This window comes from Triticum aestivum, chromosome 3D (genome assembly GCF_018294505.1).
Source record: "Triticum aestivum cultivar Chinese Spring chromosome 3D, IWGSC CS RefSeq v2.1, whole genome shotgun sequence".
Lineage (NCBI taxonomy): Eukaryota > Viridiplantae > Streptophyta > Magnoliopsida > Poales > Poaceae > Triticum > Triticum aestivum.
This window is the reverse complement of record NC_057802.1, coordinates 476,573,600-476,592,393: the sequence shown is the minus strand read 5'-3', so window position 1 is coordinate 476,592,393 and position 18,794 is coordinate 476,573,600.

Below are 18,794 nucleotides of genomic sequence, written 5' to 3'. Positions count from 1 at the left end.
AAGCATTGAAATTCTTTTGCGAACTCATAAATTCTTTAACACTAAGCTCAAAATCAGAGGGCATCTTATTAAAATTTCCATAAGAGTTGTTGTAGGAATTACCATAATTATTAGAGGAATTATTAGGAAACGGCCTAGAATTAAAATTTCCTCTATACGCGTTGTTACCAAAATTGTTCCTACCAACAAAATTCACATCCATAGATTCATTATTATTCTCAATCAAAGTGGACAAAGGCATACCATTAGGATCAGAAGAAACACTCTCATTATCAAACAATTTCATAAGTTCATCCATCTTTCCACTCAAAACATTAATCTCTTCAATCGCATGAACCTTTTTACTAGTGGATCTTTCGGTGTGCCATTGAGAATAATTAACCATAATATTATCTAGGAGCTTAGTAGCCTCTCCTAAAGTGATTTCCATAAAAGTGCCTCCCGCGGCCGAATCTCAAAGATTTCTAGAAGAAAAATTCAATCCGGCATAATTTTTTTGTATAATCATCCATAAATTAAACCATGTGTAGGGCAATTACGTATCATTAATTTCATCTCTCCCAATCTTATGCAACATGCTCATGATCAAGTTGCTTAAAATTCATAATATCGTTTCTAAGAGAGATGATCTTAGCGGGAGGAAAATACTTAGAGATAAAAGCATCTTTGCACTTATTCCATGAATCAATACTATTTTTAGGCAAAGAAGAGAACCAAGTTTTAGCATGATCTCTAAGCGAAAACGGAAACAACTTCAATTTAACAATATCATTATCCACATCTTTCTTCTTTTGCATATCACACAAATCAACGAAGTTGTTTAGATGGGTAGCGGCATCTTCACTAGGAAGGCCAGAAAATTGATCTTTCATAACAAGATTCAACAAAGCGGTATTAATTTCACAAGATTCAGCATCGGTAGTAGGAGCAATCGGAGTGCTAAGAAAATCATTGTTGTTGGTATTGGAAAAGTCACATAATTTAGTATTATCTTGAGCCATCGTGACAAGCAATCAATCCAACAAAACAAGCACACAAGAAGCAAGCGAAAAGAGATGAACGGGAAAGAGGCGAAGAAAAGGCAAAGGCAATGGTTTTCGAAATTCGTTTTAGAGGTGGGGAGAGGAAAACGAGAGGTGAATGGAAAATAATGTAATGTGAGGGAGAAGAGTTTGTGACGGGTACTTGGTATGTCTTGACTTGAGCGTAGATGTCCCTGGCAACGACGCCAGAAATCCTTCTTGCTACCTCTTGAGCATGAGTTGGTTTTCCCTTGAAGAGGAAAGGATGATGCAGCAAAGTAGCATAAGCATTTCCCTTAGTTTTTGAGAACCAAGGTATCAATCCAGTAGGAGACTACACGCAAATCGCCTAGTACCTGCACAAACAATCAAGAACCTTGCAACCAACGTGATAAAGGGGTTGTCAATCCCTTCACGGTCACTCGCAAAAGTGAGATCTGATAAAGATAATAAATTAAATATTTTTGGTATTTTTGTTGTACAGATTGGAAAGTAAAGAACGGCGACAGAAATTGGCAAGTTGACGGGAAACTAATATGATGTAAAATAGAAGATTATATGATGGAAAATAGACCCGGGGGCCATAGGTTTCACTATTGGCTTCTCTCAAGATAGCATAAATTACGGTGGGTAAACAAATTACTGCTGAGCAATTGATAGAAAAGCGCATAGTTATGAGAATATCTAGGAAATGATCATGAACATAGGCATCACGTCCGTGTCAAGTAGATCGAAATGATTCTACATCTACTACTATTACTCCACACATCGACCGCTATCCAGCATGCATCTAGAGTATTAAGTTCATAAGAACAGAGTAATGCAATAAGCAAGATGACATGATGTAGAGGGATAAACTCAAGCAATATGATATAAACCCCATCTTTTTATCCTCGATGGCAACAATACAATACGTGCCTTGCTGCCCTGCTGTCACTGGGAAATGACACCGCAAGATTGAACCCAAAGCTAAGCACTTCTCCTATTGCAAGAAAGATCAATCTAGTAGGCCAAACTAAACCAATAATTCGAAGAGACTTGCAAAGATATCAAATCATGCATATAAGAATTCAGAGAAGAACCAAATATTGTTCATAGATAAACTTGATCATAAATCCACAATTCATCGGATCTCAGCAAACACACCGCAAAAAGTATTACATCGAATAGATCTCTAAGAACATCGAGGAGAACTTTGTATTGAGAATCAAAGAGAGAGATGAAGCCATCTAGCTAATAACTATGGACCCGAAGGTCTGTGGTAAACTACTCACACATCATCGGAGAGGCTATGGTGTTGATGTAGAAGCCCTCCGTGATCGATTCCGCCTCCGGCGGAGTGCCGTAAAAGGCCCCAAGATGGGATCTCATGGGTACAGAAGGTTGCGGCGGTGGAAAATTGGTTTCGTGGCTCTCCTGGATGTTTTTAGGGTATAAGAGTATATATAGGTGAAAGAAGTAGGTCGGTGGAGCTACGAGGGGCCCACGAGGGTGGGGGGCGCGCCTACCCCCCTAGGCGCGCCCTCCTGCCTTGTGGCCGCCTCGTTGCGTCTCTGACTTCCACTCCAACTCTCCTGGATTGCGTTTGTTCCAAGAAAGATCCTCACGAAGGTTTTGTTCCATTTGGATTCCGTTTGATATTCCTTTTCTGCGAAACACTGAAATAGGCAAAAAACAGCAATTTGCACTGGGCCTTCGGTTAATAGGTTAGTCCCAAAAATAATATAAAAGAGCATATTAAAGCCCATTAAACATCCAAAACGGATAATATAATAGCATGGAACAATAAAAAATTATAGATACGTTGGAGACGTATCACCAGTTGTTTGGCAAATGGTCATCTCCCCACGGGAGCGACATGGACATCTCCCAGTACCGGCGGTAGACGTCGACATGGATGTAGGACCTGTTGCGCTAGCCGGCTACCGGCGGTGCGATCCGAAAGGCGGGCGGAGATGGTGGTGCGGGCAGCGCGGATCTACTGGAGCGGCGTCGGCCAGAGGAGGAGCCGGCCTCGTGGTCGTGCTTGATCCCAATGCCATCCCATGGCGCCGACGGAGAGGTGAGCGAGTGGGGGTGCGGTGGCGCTGGCTACGGTTTGCTAGTCCTGTCGTGGCTCGACGAGGCAGGCCAGCCAGGAAATGGAAGCTGTGGACTGGCCGGTCCACGGCTTCCCAATTTAAGAAGGACGCCGTTTATGTGCATTGAATTTGGACGGTGGAGGTAGGTGGACGGCCGCCACACGTCCCCAAGGCGGGCGCCGAGCATGCGCATGCCCGTCCGTTTGATGTCGATGTGGACGCGAACCTGGCGCATGTTTGCGCTGGAAATGGGACGGGCCGGACGCCAAACAGACAGAATTTGGGGATGCAGCCGCTTGTTGGGCCATGTCATCTGTCCGTTTTGTCCCAAATGGATGCACGCGGACTGGATGGGGTCACGTGTTGGAGTTGGCCTAACACATCTCCAATGACGACCCGCAAATTTACTCCCGCATCCGTCCGCGAACAGAGGGACCAGTCCGTGGACACGGATACGAGAGGCGGCCAACCAGCGCTGCTCGCATACACTTCAACAACATTTTGAACAAACCGGCCGGATTTCGTGCAAACACGGTGGATTTCATATAAACCGGACGAAGTTCATTTAAACTAGGATAATTTTTACATAAAACCAGATGATATTTTATCCGGTGAACTAAAAGCCTTAAAACTAAAACCCTAAACTACTCTATAATTGCCGGTGACCTCACATGCCATGTCTGGCTGGCCGGCAGTTCCTCCTTCGTTGTCGTCACCCGATCCAGCATTGGAGTCGCCGTTGTCGGGCATCGAGCGGCGGAAGGTGGCGGCGTCGCTGCAGGTCTTCCCGGCAGTCGCCCGATGCTCGCAGATGATCCTCTCCGCTTCCTGCAACACCATGCATAGTGCGGCCGTGGCCACCGATGACGTGGGCTGGGGAAGAGAGCGGTGGTCCTTGGCGGAGGCAGCATTGGCGGCAGCGATCTCGCTGAGAGACCATTCCTTGCCCAACTTGGCCATCACCCCGTCGAGGCGGCGGAGACGGGGCTTGGACGTCTCAGACATCGTGGAGCGGTCCAAGGCCCAGGCGTACATCAGTTTTGGGTCTGCCGCGATGTGTGGCGGCAGGTCGTCGGAGTTCGCGAACTTGGACTAGCGCGTCGTGTTGCACCTGTCCCGCTGGAGCTGCTCCCTGTCGGCGTACTCTTGCAGCGTCATGGTGCTCTGGGACAACGCAACTATCACAATCACCATCGGGTCCCATCTGAACAACCAAGGTCCACCATCTCACCCAAACAATGACACTGGACCAAGAACAAGTTCACCCCTTGATATTGAAGTTCACACCTTGGGCTGACGCCCACACGTTCCTCATGGTGTTTAGCAATGCCGAGTGACTGAAAGGTCTCATAGTATACACCTAAATAGCCCAAACCACCTCACTTCTTTGATAAGTTCTTCCACCTCTCTCGACAGATCCAGATCCTCCTCCTCTTCTCCGTGAAGATTCAGACCATCAAAGAAATCCTCTAGGGTTTGGCCAGCCCATAGTGATCCCACGCAACCTCACAATTGTCCTCCTGATCCGCCGTGCTACTACTAGCCTTCGCCTCCCCCTCTAACTCTGGCTGAATCGGCAGTGCTGCCGCCCCCAATTCTCCATATTCCATGATCTGGTTGACCTTCTCTGGATCTGCAGTATCCTCTACTCGCCTCCCCTCTGTCTCCTCCCATCCTCCATGGTATTCAAACCTTCCATGTAGTCGTCCTCTCTCACTTAGGATGTGGTGGGCTGTCGTCCGATGAGAGGATCTCGACGATCGGCAGCAAGTTTATGTGGACTTCGGCGTCGATGCCGAAGGATAGGTTGACCCAAGGGGTAAATGGGAAAAGTGTTTTCAATAGTATGGATTTCCTATAAGCAATAAAATAATATAAAATAAAATAAATCCATGACAGGATAATGGGCTACATAGTAATCATCCAACTGTGGAGTTCATTATTCAGCTCAAGTTCCTAGTACCAATCCTTGTGTTGTAGGTTAACATATTTAAACCCTAACTACTTATTTTTGTTGGCTAAGGAGGTCTTATCATGCTTGTTGGAGGCCATAAGCACAAACAATAATGTAAAGGGTGTGATGGTTGTCCCCACGGTTCCCTGTGTTAATCATCTTTTGTTTGTTGATGATTGTTTATTGATGTTTATGGAAAATGAAGATGCTACAATTATCATGAAGCATATGATCTAGACATACTGCAATGCATTTAGTTAGAGAGTTAATTTGGCCAAATCAAGCAGCCTTTTTGGCAAGGGATGTATGAAAGGTAAGAGATAAAATATCATTGGTGTCCTGGATGTCCCTAATACGTCTCCAACGTATCTATAATTTTTGATTGTTCCATGCTATTATATTATCTGTTTTGGATGTTTTATATGCATTAGTATGCTATTTTATATTATTTTTGGGACTAACCTATTAACCTAGAGCCCAGTGCCAGTTTCTGTTTTTTCCTTGTTTTAGAGTTTCGCAGAAAAGGAATACCAAACGGAGTTCAAACGGAATAAAACTTTCGCGATGATTTCTCTTGGACCAGAAGACATCTAGAGGACTTGGAGTGCAAGTCAGAGAAGCCACGAGGCGGCCACAAGGACGGAGGGCGCGCCTCCCACCCTTGTGGGCCCCTCGTGACTCCACCGACCTATTTCTTCCGCCTATATATTCTCATATATCCCAAAACCAACAGAGAGAGCCACGAAAACACTTTTCCACCGCCGCAACCTTCTGTACCCATGAGATCCCATCTAGGGGCCTTTTCCTGCGTCCCGCCGGAGGGGGATTCGATCATGAAGGGCTTCTACATGAACACCATTGCCCTTCCGATGAAGCGTGGGTAGTTTACCAGAGACCTATGGGTCCATAGCTAGTAGCTAGATGGCTTCTTCTCTCTCTTTGATTCTCAATACCATGTTCTCCTCGATGTTCTTGGAGATCTATTCGATGTAATAATTTTTTGCGGTGTGTTTGCTGAGATCCGATGAATTGTGGATTTATGATCAGCTTATCTATGAATATTATTTGAATCTTCTCTGAATTCTTATATGCATGATTTGATATCTTTGCAAGTCTCTTTGAACTATCGATTTGGTTTGGCCAACTAGATTGGTTTTTCTTGCAATGGGAGAAGTGCTTAGCTTTGGGTTCAATCTTGCGGTGTCATTTCCCAGTGACAGTAGGGGCAGCAAGGCACGTATTGTATTTTTGCCATCGAGGATAAAAAGATGGGGTTTACATCATATTGCTTGAGTTTATTCCTCTACATCATGTCATCTTACTTAATGCGTTACTCTATTCTTCATGAACTTAATACTCTAGATGCAGGCAGGAGTCGGTCGATGTGTGGAGTAATAGTAGTAGATGCATGCAGGAGTCGGTCTACTTGACACGGACATGATGCCTATATTCATGATCATTGCCTTAGATATCGTCATAACTTTGCGCTTTTCTATCAATTGCTCGGCAGTAATTTGTTCACCCACCATAATATTTTCTATCTTGAGAGAAGCCTCTAGTGAAACCTATGGCCCCCGGGTCTATTTTCCATCATACAAGTTTCTATTTTCATCATACAAGTTTCTATTTTCCATCATATAAGTTTTCGATCTACAATTTTTGTTTCCTATTTACTTCCTTTGCAATCTTTTACTTTCTGATCTCTAAACCAAAAATACCAAAAATATTTACTTTACCGTTTATCTATCTCTATCAGATCTCACTTTTGCAAGAAACCGTGAAGGGATTGACAACCCCTTTATCGCGTTGGGTGCAAGTTGTTTGATTGTTTGTGCAGGTATTCGGTGACTTGTTCATTGTCTCCTACTGGATTGATACCTTGGTTCTCAAACTGAGGGAAATACTTATCTCTACTTTGCTGCATCACCCTTTCCTCTTCAAGGAAAAAACCAACTCAAGCTCAAGAAGTAGCAGGAAGAATTTCTGGCGCCGTTGCCGGGGAGATCTACGCCAAGTCAAGACATACCAAGTACCCATCATAAACTCTCATCTCTTGCATTACATTATTCGCCATTCGCCTCTCGTTTTCCTCTCCCCCACATCTAAAACGATTTTCGAAAAGATTTGCCTTTTCTTTGCCCTTCTCCCGTTCGTCTTCTTCGCTTGCTTTTTGTGTGGTCGTGTGTTGGATTGCTTGCTTTGTCATAATGACTCAAGTGAATACCAAATTGTGTGACTTTTCCAATACCAACTACAATGATTTTATTAGTACTCCAATTGCTCCCGCTACTAGTGCGGAATCTTGTGAAATTAATGCCGCTTTGCTGAATCTTGTTATGATAAATCAATTTCCCGGCCTTCCTAGTGAAGATGCCGTATCCCATCTAAACAATTTCGTTGATTTGTGCGATATGCAAAAGAAAAAATATGTGGATAATGATATCGTTAAATTGAAGCTATTTCCGTTCTCGCTCCGAGATCGTGCTAAAACTTGGTTTTCATGTGTGCCTAAAAATAGTATTGATTCATGGAACAAGTGTAAAGATGCTTTTATTTCCAAGTATTTTCCTCCCGCTAAGATCATCTCCCTTAGGAACGTATGAATTTTAAGCAACTTGATCATGAACATGTTGCACAATCTTGGGAGAGTATGAAATTGATGATACGAAATTGCCCTACACATGGTTTGAATTTGTGGATGATTATACAAAACTTTTATGCCGGATTGAATTTTGCTTCTAGAAATCTTTTAGATTCGACCGCAGGAGGTACTTTTATGGAAATTACATTAGGGTAAGCTACTAAACTCCTAGAAAATATTATGGTTAATTATTCTCAATGGCATGCCGAAAGATCTTCCACTAGTAAAAAAGTGCATGCTATTGAAGAGATTAATGTTTTGAGTGGAAAGATGGATGAGCTTATGAAATTATTTGCTAGCAAGAGTTCCCCTATTGATCCTAATGATATGCCTTTGTCTACTTTGATTGAGAATAATAATGAATCTATGGATGTGAATTTTGTTGGTAGGAACAATTTTGGTAATAACGCATATAGAGGTAATTTTAATCCTAGGCCGTTCCCTAGTAATTCTTCTAATAATTATGGTAATTCCTACAACGATTCTTATGGAAATTATAATAAGATGCCCTCTGATTTTGAGAATAGAGTTAAAGAATTTATGAGTTCGCAAAAGAGTTTCAATGCTTTGATTGAAGAAAAATTGCTTACGATTGATGATTTGGCTAGGAACGTGGATATAATTTATCTTGATGTTGATTCTTTGAAACTTAGATCTATTCCACCCAAGCATGATATCAATGAGTCTCTCAAAGCTATGAGAATTTCCATTGATGAGTGCAAAGAAAGAACCGCTAAGATGCGTGCTAAAAAAATTGGTTTATAAAAACGTGTTCTTCCAGTTTCCGCGAAAATAATGATGAAGATCTTAAAGTGATTGATGTGACTCCTATTGAATCTTTGTTTTCAAATATAAATACTGATAAATGTGGGACTGGATATGAGTCAACTTTAGTTAAAAGGCGTCCCAATGATTCAGAGTTTTTAGATCTTGATGCAAAAATTGATAAAAGTGGGATTGGATAGGTCAAAACTTGAAGTAGCAATGAACCCACTCTTTTGGATTTCAAGGAATTTAATTATGATAATTGTGCTTTGATAGATTTTATTTCCTTGTTGCAATCCATGTTGAATTCCCCTCATGCTTATAATCAAAACAAGCTTTTACTAAACATATCGTTGATGCTATGATGCAATCTTTTGAAGAAAAGCATGAATTGGAAGTTTCTATCCCTAGAAAAATTTATGATGAGTGGGAACCTACTATTAAGGTTAAGATTAAAGATTATGAGTGCCATGCTTTGTGTGATTTGGGTGCTAGTGTTTCCACGATTCCAAAAATTTTATGTGATGTGTTAGGTTTCCGTGAATTTGATGATTGTTCTTTAAATTTGCATCTTGCGGATTCCACTATTAAGAAGCCTATGGGAAGGATTAATGATGTTCTTTTTGTTGCAAATAGTAATTATGTGCCCGTAGATTTCATTGTTCTTGATATAGATTGCAATCCTACGTGTCCTATTATTCTTGGTAGACCTTTCCTTAGAACGATTGGTGCAATTATTGATATGAAAGAAGGAAACATTAGATTTCAATTTCCGTTAAGGAAAGGCATGGAACACTTTCCAAGAAAGAAAATTAAATTGCCTTTTGAATCTATTATGAGAGCCACTTATGGATTGCATACCAAAGATGATTATACCTAGACCTATTCGTGTTTTATGCCTAGCTAAGGGCGTTAAACAATAGCGCTTGTTGGGAGGCAACCCAATTTTATTTTTATTTTTGCTTTTTAGGTTCTGTTTTGCAATAAATATTTCATCTATCCTCTGGTTAGATGTGGTTTTGTGTTTTAGTTAGTGTTTGTGCCAAGTAAGACCTTTAGGATAGCTTATGGTGATAGTTGTTTTGATCTTGCTGAGAAACAGAAACTTTTGCGCCCAGGAAAATAATTTTCATAATTCACATAAGTGTTCTTTTGATCTGATTCTTTTTGCACTAGATTGGTACACAAATTTCCCAGGTTGCCCTAAGTTTTCAGAACTTCTGGAGGTACAGAAGTATTCGAGAGTTCTAGATTGCTACAGACTGTTATGTTTTTGACAGATTCTGTTTTCTATGTGTTGTTTGCTTATTTTGATGAATCTATGGCTAGTATCGGGGGGTATGAACCATGGATAAGTTGGAATACAGTAGATATTACACCAATATAAATAAAGAATGAGTTCACAACAGTACCAAAAGTGGTGATTTATTTTCTTATACTAACGGAGCTTATGAGATTTTCTGTTGAGTTTCGTGTTGTGAAGTTTTCAAGTTTTGGGTAAGGATTTGATGGACTATGGAATAAGGAGTGGCAAGAGCCTAAGCTTGGGGATGCCCAAGGCACCCCAAGGTAATATTCAAGGACAACCAAGAGCCTAAGCTTGGGGATGCCCCGGAAGGCATCCCCTCTTTCGTCTTCGTCTATCGGTAACTTTACTTGAGGCTATATTTTTATTCACCACATGATATGTGTTTTGCTCGGAGCGTCTTGTATGATTTGAGTCTTTGCTTTTTAGTTTTCCACAATCATCCTTTCTGTACACACCTTTTGAGAGAGACACACATGAATCGTGATTTATTAGAATACTCTATGTGCTTCACTTATATCTTTTGAGCTAGGCAATATTGCTCTAGTGCTTCACTTATATCTTTTTAGAGCACGGTGGTGGTTTTATTTTATAGAAATTGATGAACTCTCATGCTTCACTTATATTATTTTGAGAGTCTCTAAACAGCATGGTAATTTTCTTTGATTATAAATCTAGTCCTAATTTGATAGGCATCCAAGAGAGATATAATAAAAACTTTCATATAAAGTGCATTGAATACTATGAGAAGTTTGATTCCTTATGATTGTTTTGAGATATGAAGATGGTGATATTAGAGTCATGCTAGTGAGTAATTGTGAATTTGAGAAATACTTGTGATAAAGTTTGTGATTCCCGTAGCATGCACGTATGGTGAACCGTTATGTGATGAAGTCGGAGCATGATTTATTTATTGATTGTCTTCCTTATGAGTGGCGGTCGGGGACGAGCGATGGTCTTTTCCTACCAATTTACCCCCCTAGGAGCATGCGCGTAGTACTTCGTTTTGATAACTAATAGATTCTTGCAATAAGTATATGAGTTCTCTATGACTAATGTTGAGTCCATGGATCATACGCACTCTCACCCTTCCACCATTGCTAGCCTCTCTAGTGCCGCGCAACTTTCGCCGGTACCATAAACCCACCATATACCTTCCTCAAAACAGACATCATACCTACCTATTATGGCATTTCTATAGCCATTCTGAGATATATTGCCATGCAACTTTCCACCGTTCCGTTTATTATGACACGCTCCATCATTGTCATATTGCTTTGCATGATCATGTAGTTGACATTGTATTTGTGGCAAAGCGACCGTCCATAATTCTTTCATACATGTCACTCTTGATTAATTGCTCATCCCGATACACCGCCTGAGGCATTCATATAGAGTCATATTTTGTTCTAAGTATCGAGTTGTAATTCTTGAGTTGCAAGTAAATAAAAGTGTGATGATCTTCATTATTAGAGCATTGTCCCATGTGAGGAAAGGATGGAGACTATGATTCCCCCACATGTCGGGATGAGACTTCGGATGAAAAAAAAGAGGCCAAAAAAATGAGAGAAGGCCCAAATAAAAAAATGAGAGAAAAGAGAGAAGGGGCAATCCTACTATCCTTTTACCACACTTGTGCTTCAAAGTAGCACCATGATCTTCATGATAGAGAGTCTCCTATATTGTCACTTTCATATACTAGTGGGAATTTTTCATTATAGAACTTGGCTTGTATATTCCAATGATGGTCTTCCTCAAACTGCCCTAGGTCTTTGTGAGCAAGCAAGTTGGATAAATACCCACTTAGTTTCTTTTTGAGCTTTCATAAACTTATAGCTCTAGTGCATCTGTTGCATGGCAATACCTACTCACTCACATTGATATCTATTGATGGGCATCTCCATAGCCCGTTGATACGCCTAGTTGATGTAAGACTATCTCCTCTTTTTGTCTTCTCGACAACCACCGACTATTCCACCTATAGTACGTGCTATGTCCATGGCTCACGCTCATGTATTGCGTGAAAGTTGAAAAAGTTTGAGAACATCAAAAGTATGAAAAAATTGCTTGGCTTATCATCGGGGTTGTGCATGATTTAAATATTTTGTGAGATGAAGATGGAGTATAGCCAGACTATATGATTTTGTAGGGATAAGCTTTCATTGGCCATGTTATTTTGAGAATACATAATTGCCTTGTTAGTATGCTTGAAGTATTATTGTTTTTATGTCAATATTAAACTTTTGTTTTGAATCACACGGATAAGTATGCTAGGTAGCATTCCACATCAAAAATTCTGTTTTTATCATTTACCTACTCGAGGACGAGCATGAATTAAGCTTGGGGATGCTTGATACGTCTCCAAAATATCTATAATTTTTTATTGTTCCATGCTATTATATTATCTGTTTTGGATGTTTTATATGCATTAGTATGCTATTTTATATTATTTTGGGACTAACCTATTAACCTAGAGCCCAGTGCTAGTTTCTGTTTTTTCCTTGTTTTAGAGTTTCACAGAAAAGGAATACCAAACGGAGTCCAAACGGAATAAAACTTTCGCGATGATTTTTCTTGGACCAGAAGACATCCAGAGGACTTGGACTGCAAGTCAGAGAAGCCACGAGGCGGCCACAAGGACGGAGGGCGCGCCTAGGGCGGTAGGGCGCGCCCCCACCCTTGTGGGCCCCTCGTGACTCTACCGTCCTATTTCCTCTACCTATATATTCTCATATATCCCAAAACCAACAGAGAGAGCCACGAAAACACTTTTCCACCGCCGCAACCTTCTGTACCCGTGAGATCCCATCTAGGGGCCTTTGCCGGCGTCCTGCCGGAGGGGGATTTGATCATGGAGGGCTTCTACATCAACACCATTGTCCTTCCGATGAAGCGTGAGTAGTTTACCACAGACCTACGGGTCCATAGCTAGTAGCTAGATGGCTTATTCTCTCTCTTTGATTCTCAATACCATGTTCTCCTCGATGTTCTTGGATATCTATTCGATGTAATACTTTTTTGCGGTGTGTTTGCCGAGATGCGATGAATTGTGGATTTATGATCAGCTTATCTATGAATATTATTTGAATCTTCTCTGAATTCTTATATGCATGATTTGATATCTTTGCAAGTCTCTTTGAACTATCGATTTGGTTTGGCCAACTAGATTGGTTTTTCTTGCAATGGGAGAAGTGCTTAGCTTTGGGTTTAATCTTGCGGTGTCCTTTCCCAGTGACAGTAGGGGCAGCAAGGCACATATCGTATTGTTGCCATCAAGGATAAAAAGATGGGGTTTACATCATATTGCTTGAGTTTATTCCTCTACATCATGTCATCTTACTTAATGCGTTACTCTGTTTTTCATGAACTTAGTACTCTAGATGCAGGCAGGAGTCGGTCGATGTGTGGAGTAATAATAGAAGATGCAGGCAGGAGTCGGTCTACTTGACACGGACGTGATGCCTATATTCATAATCATTGCCTTAGATATCGTCATAACTTTGCGCTTTTCTATCAATTGCTCGGCAGTAATTTGTTCACCCACCGTAATATTTTCTATCTTGAGAGAAGCCTCTAGTGAAACCTATGGCCCCCGGGTCTATTTTCCATCATACAAGTTTCTATTTTCCACCATACAAGTTTCTATTTTCCATCATATAAGTTTCCGATCTACAATTTTAGTTTCCTATTTACTTCCTTTGCAATCTTTTACTTTCCGATCTATAAACCAAAAATACCAAAAATATTTACTTTAATCTCTGTCAGATCTCACTTTTGCAAGTAACCGTGAAGGGATTGACAACCCCTTTATCGCATTGGGTGCAAGTTGTTTGATTGTTTGTGCAGGTATTCGGTGACTTGTTCATTATATCCTACTGGATTGATACCTTGGTTCTCAAACTAAGGGAAATACTTATCTCTACTTTGCTGCATCACCCTTTCCTATTCAAGGGAAAAACCAACGCAAGCTCAAGAAGTAGCAGTCCCTAATGAATCTTTGTCAGAGTGGTTTATTGGGTTACCTTCTAATGCGGGAAAGTCCAATAATGATTCCTTTAAATATATAAAAGATAGATTGTAGGGAAGGAAATGTATGGCCTCGGCTATGTCGGCGCAACAAACCCTGGGTCCGTTGCCCAGACTGTGCACAGGCCAAAGGACAAGTTTGCAGCACCCAAGATCAGACCAAGTACTAAACATCAGTCCTTTGAAGGACCAAAGTGCAGATCAAGAAGACCAAGTCAAGCTAGAGAAGCAAGATATCACTAAGGGAAGAACCTCCCTTGCCGGGTAGGCGAGCCTGCTGAAGTTGGGGTTGAAGGAAATATGCCCTAGAGGCAATAATAAAGTTATTATTTATTTCCTTATTTCATGATAAATGTTTATTATTCATGCTAGAATTGTATTAACCGGAAACATAATACTTGTGTGAATACATAGACAAACAGAGTGTCACTAGTATGCCTCTACTTGGCTAGCTCATTGATCAAAGATGGTTATGTTTCCTAGCCATAGACATGAGTTGTCATTTGATTAATGGGATCACATCATTAGGAGAATGATGTGATTGACTTGAACCATTCCATTAGCTTAGCACTTGATCGTTTAGTATTCTGCTATTGCTTTCTTCATGACTTATACATGTTCCTATGACTATGAGATTATGCAACCGCCGTTTACCGGAGGAACACTTTGTGTGCTACCAAACGTCACAACGTAACCGGGTGATTATAAAGGTGCTCTACAGGTGTCTCCGAAGGTACTTGTTGGGTTGGCGTATTTCGAGATTAGGATTTGTCACTCCGATTGTCGAAGAGGTATCTTTGGGCCCACTCGGTAATGCACATCACTATAAGCCTTGCAAGCATTGTAACTAATGAGTTAGTAGCGGGATGATGTATTGCGGAACGAGTAAAGAGACTTGCCGGTAACGAGATTGAACTAGGTATTGAGATATCGACGATCGAATCTCGGGCAAGTAACATACCGATGACAAAGGGAACAACGTATGTTGTTATGCGGTTTGACCGATAAAGATCTTCTTAGAATATGTGGGAGCCAATATGAGCATCCAGGTTCCGCTATTGGTTATTGACCGGAGACGTGTCTCGGTCATGTCTACATAGTTCTCGAACCCGTAGGGTCCGCACGCTTAAAGTTCGATGACGGTTATATTATGAGTTTATGTGTATTGATGTACCGAAGGTAGTTCGGAGTCCCGGATGAGATCGGGGACATGACGAGGAGTCTTGAAATGGTCGAGACGTAAAGATCGATATATTGGACGACTATATTCGGACATCGGAAAGGTTCCGAGTGATTCGTGTATTTTTCGGAGTACTAGAGAGTTACGGGAATTCGTCGGGGAGTATATGGGCCTTATTGGGCTTTAGGGGAAAGAGAGAGGAGAGGCTGCACGCCCCCAAGGCCTAGTCCGAATTGGAGTAGGGGGAGGGGCTGTGCCCGCTCCTTCCTTCTCTTCTCTCTTCCCTTGCCTTGACTCCTACTCCTACTACTTGGAAGGGGGGCAATCCTACTCCCGGTGGGAGTAGGACTCCTCCAGGGCGCGTCATAGGGACCGGCCCTCTCCCCCCTCCTCCACTCCTTTATATACGTCGCCAGGGGGCACCCCATAGACACAACAATTGATCCCTTGGATCTCTTAGCCGTGTGCGGTGCCCCCTCCACCATAATCCACCTCGATAATATCGTAGCGGTGCTTAGGCGAAGCCCTGCGTCGGTAGAACATCATCATCGTCACCACGCCGTCGTGCTAATAGAACTCTCCCTCAAAGCTCGGCTAGATCAGAGTTCGAGGGACGTCATCGAGTTGAACGTGTGCAGAACTCGGAGGTGCCGTGTGTTCGGCACTTGATCGGTCGGATCGTGAAGACGTACGACTACATCAACCACGTTGTGCTAACGCTTCCGCTTTCAGTCTATGAGGGTACGTGGACACACTCTCCCCTCTCATTGCTATGCATCACCATGATCTTGCATGTGCGTAGGAAAATTTTGAAATTACTACGTTCCCCAACAGTGGTATCAGAGCCTGGTTTTATGCGTAGATGTTATATGCACGAGTAGAACACAAGTGAGTTGTGGGCGATACAAGTCATACTGCTTACCAGCATGTCATACTTTGGTTCGGCGGTATTGTTGGATGAAGCGGCCCGGACTGACATTACGCGTACGCTTACGCGAGACTGGTTTTACCGCCGTGCTTTGCACACAGGTGACTAGCGGGTGTCAGTTTCTCCAAATTTAGTTGAACCGAGTGTGGCTACGCCCGGTCCTTGAGAAGGTTAAAACATCACTAACTTGACGAACTATCGTTGTGGTTTTGATGCGTAGGTAAGAACGGTTCTTGCTCAGCCCGTAGCAGCCACGTAAAACTTGCAACAACAAAGTAGAGGACGTCTAACTTGTTTTTGCAGGGCATGTTGTGATGTGATATGGTCAAGACATGATGCTATATGTTATTGTATGAGATGATCATGTTTTGTAACCGAGTTATCGACAACTGGCAGGAGCCATATGGTTGTCGCTTTATTGTATGCAATGCAATCGCCCTGTAATGCTTTACTTTATCACTAAGCGGTAGCGATAGTCGTAGAAGCATAAGTTGGCAAGACGACAACGATGCTACGATGGAGATCAAGGTGTCGCGCCGGTGACGATGGTGATCATGACGGTGCTTCGGAGATGGAGATCACAAGCACAAGATGATGACGGCCATATCATATCACTTATATTGATTGCATGTGATGTTTATCTTTTTATGCATCTTATCTTGCTTTAATTGACGGTAGCATTATAAGATGATCTCTCACTTAATTATCAAGGTGTAAGTGTTCTCCCTGAGTATGCACCGTTGCGAAAGTTCTTCGTGCTGAGACACCACGTGATGATCGGGTGTGATAGACTCTACGTTCAAATACAACGGGTGCAAAACAGTTGCACACGCGGAATACTCAGGTTAAACTTGACGAGCCTAGCATATAACAGATATGGCCTCGGAACACTGAGACCGAAAGGTCGAGCGTGAATCATATAGTAGATATGATCAACATAGTGATGTCCACCATTGAAACTACTCCATCTCACGTGATGATCGGACATGGTTTAGTTGATATGGATCACGTGATCACGTGATAGAGGATTAGAGGGATGTCTATCTAAGTGGGAGTTCTTAAGTAATATGATTAATTGAACTTTAATTTATCATGAACTTAGTCCTGGTAGTATTAGCATATCTATGTTGTAGATCAATAGCTCGCGTTTAGCTCCCCTGTTTTATTTTTGATATGTTCCTAGAGAAAACTATGTTGAAAGATGTTAGTAGCAATGATGCGGACTTGGTCCGTGATCTGAGGATTATCCTCATTGCTGCACAGAAGAATTATGTCCTTGATGCACCGCTAGGTGACAGAACTATTGCAGGAGCAGATGCAGACATTATGAACATTTTGACAAAAGCTCAGTATGGTGACTATATGATAGTTTAGTGCACCATGCTTTACGGCTTAGAACCGGGACTGCAAAAATGTTTTGAACGCCACGGAGCATATAAGATGTTCCAAGAGTTGAAATTGGTATTTCATACTCATGCCCGTGTCGAGAGGTATGAGACCTCTGACAGTACTTTGCCTACAAGATGGAGGAGAATAGCTCAACCAGTGAGCATGTGCTCAGATTGTCTGGGCACTACAATTGCTTGAATCAAGTGGGAGTTAATCTTCCAGATAAGATAGTAATTGACAAAGTTCTCTAGTCACTGTCACCAAGTTACTAGAACTTCGTGATGAACTATAATATGCAAGGGATGACGTAAACAATTCCCAAGCTCTTCGCGATGCTAAAATTGGCGAAGGTAGAAATCAAGAAAAACATCAAGTGTCGATGGTTGACAAGACCACTAGTTTCAAGAAAAAGGGCAAAGGGAAGAAGGGGAACTTCAAGAAGAACGACAAGAAAGTTGCTGCTCAAGTGAAAAAGACCAAGTCTGGACCTAAGCCTGAAACTGAGTGCTTCTACTGCAAAGGGACTGGTCACTGGAAGCAGAACTGCCCCAAGTATTTGGTGGGTAAGAAAGGATGGCAAAGTGAACAAAGCTATATTTGATATACAGGTTATTGATGTATACTTTACTAGTGTTTATAGCAACCCCTCGGTATTTGATACTAGTTCAGTTGCTAAGAGTAGTAACTCGAAATGGGAATTGTAGAATGAACAGAGACTAGTTAAGGGTTAAGTGACGATGTATGTTGGAAGTAGTTCCATGATTGATATGATCATCATCACACACTCACTATATTTTCGGGATTAGTGTTGAACCTAAATAAGTGTTATTTGGTGTTTGCGTTAAGCATGAATATGATTTGATCATGTTTATTGCAATACGGTTATTCATTTAAATTAGAGAATAATTGTTGTTCTGTTTACATGAATAAAGCCTTCTATGGTCATACACCCAATGAAAATGGTTTGTTGGATCTCGATCGTAATGATACATCATAATATTGAAGCCAAAAGATGCAAAATTAATAATGATAGTGCAACTTATTTGTGGCACTGCTGTTTAGGTCATATTGGTGTAAAGCGCATGAAGAAACTCCATGTTGATGGGCTTTTGGAATCACGTGATTATGAATCACTTGATGCTTGCGAACCATGCCACATGGGCAAGATGACTAAAACTCCGTTCTCCGAAACAATGGAGCGAGCAACTGACTTATTGGAAATAATACATACTGATGTATGCGGTCCGATGAGTGTTGAGGCTCGCGGCGGGTATCGTTATCTTCTGACCTTCACAGATGATTTGAGCAGATATGGGTGTATCTACTTGATGAAACACAAGTCTAAAACATTTGAAAAGTTCAAAGAATTTTAGAGTGAAGTGGAGAATCATCGTAACAAGAAAATAAAAGTTTCTACGATATGATCGCAGAGGTAAAATATCTGAGTTAACGAGTTTGGCCTTCAGTTAAAACAATGTGAAATAGTTTCACTACTCACACCA